Source organism: Rhinolophus sinicus, chromosome 15, assembly GCF_057876585.1.
Source record: "Rhinolophus sinicus isolate RSI-liver-muscle chromosome 15, RSI-T2T, whole genome shotgun sequence".
In the NCBI taxonomy this organism is placed as follows: Eukaryota; Metazoa; Chordata; class Mammalia; order Chiroptera; family Rhinolophidae; genus Rhinolophus; species Rhinolophus sinicus.
This window is the reverse complement of record NC_142515.1, coordinates 16,600,233-16,602,102: the sequence shown is the minus strand read 5'-3', so window position 1 is coordinate 16,602,102 and position 1,870 is coordinate 16,600,233.

Sequence of the window (1,870 nt, the reverse complement as noted above, 5' to 3'; positions counted from 1 at the left end):
TATTGTTGTTATTGTAATTATTATTTTTGTTACTATTATTAGCCACTTTCTCTCTTTTAAAGTAAAATACAAACAGTATTTTAAATATAAAATATACTTTTGTATATGGTTACATATGGCATATAAAGTAATATACACGTATGCCATAGACAGAAAAGCTGAAAAATACTGAAAAATTGAAAGAAGAAAAAGAAGTCACCGACCACCCCCAGAAAACCACTGTCAATATGTTGGTGTTTCCTACCAATCTGTTCATTGGATATTGATCTTGGTTCTTTCATTCTTTCTTCTTTTATTTTCTTTCAAACAGTTGTGACCATCTGTGTGTACAGTTGTGTACCCTTTCTTTTAGCGTTTGCACTTCCTTGTGTTATCAAAGACCCTTTGTTGTGGTCATTCTTAAGAGCTACAAATATCCTGTGGAGTGGATAGAATCATCCCCCAAGTGTTGTTTCCACTGTTTGGGGTGGGGGAGAGGAGAGGGAGTGGCATGCATGTATAAATTATGAGTGTTTTTTCAAACAACGCTTCTGATTCCAAAATGCTTCTTTGGAATCCCAATTGATGCTGAATTGAAATCCATCCATTACTTTGTTTCAAGGAACATTCAAGAAGCTGTTTCCTAAAATTCCCACAAATCTGCCTGGTTGTACATCACCTCACTGTGTTTTGATGGTACATTTTCACTGCCACCAAGAGTATGAGAGTCCCATAGTCCCACTGTCACTGTGACACCGCTGGCCTGCCCACTGCTTTCTCACGTTCTCAATACGCTCAAGCGCTGGTTAGACTGGGGTGGCTTATCCTGCCTGTGAAATTTCCGGCCATTAGTGTAGTGAAAAGTTCCCCAGCTCTACCTCTTGCCAGCTTGGGACTTAGGCGATTTTCTTATATCTCTCCACCTTTTCTGGAGAGTAAGTTTTTCTTCTTTCTTTCTTCTTCTTTGAGTACTCTCCTCTCCTTCTCCCTTACTCCCCACCCCCAACCCCCATGGCACTTGCGGGTCTCTGTCTCCGGCTGGGTTCCAGGATGTGGCTCATGCCTAGGGGGCAGCTGGGGATCACGTGACCAAGCTCCCCACCGCGGGTGATTATTTGGAGTTCCTGGGCAGGGCTAGGCATGGGTGGTGGGCCTTTGGAAGCAACAACAATTAAGATTTTGCCGAGTGTGATTCTGATCGCTCCGCAAAGGAGAGGGGCCCACCCTGAGCTGGGAGCCCAGTGGGAACTGCCCCGGTTGCATTCCCCAGGCAGCGATTGTGCAATGGGCACCCACAGGCTCTGAGGGTGGGGCGAGCAGGCAGAGGATGTGCCCCAGCCTGACAAGCTTGGATAGGCAGGAGGGGCGGAGCATTAACCTTTACTCCGCAGTGTCCGGGGCTGGGACACCCACGTGATCCTGAATCCACCCTGGTCCTGCCTAGGGTCCCACATCCAGCCGCCAGTCTCTGCCTCGGCAACGGGTGTGGGAGTGAAGTGACCAGAGCGTATGAGGACGGCAAAGGGAAATGAAATGGTCCTTTTCCCTGCCACCCACACCTCCTCCCCCTTCCAAAGCAACATTAGAACCTGAAAAAAGCAGACGATCTCAGAGGTCTTCTTGTCCAATTCTCTCATTTCTGTGGGAGGAAACGGAGGCCCAAGGAGAACTGCATAGCTCTACTCCAAGTTTCTATAAGAAATGACCAAATGAGAGCATCTGGAGCTTTTGAAAGCTGTATCCAGGACATTGCTTCCTGGATGCGATTTCAGTGACCCCAAATTCTCCTCCCACTCCTCAGCACTTGAAATCCCACTTCACTTCCTCTAACTTGAAGGCTTTGATACCAATTAGAAGTGAAGTTTCGTCTGGCAGTGATCACTTCCCGTGT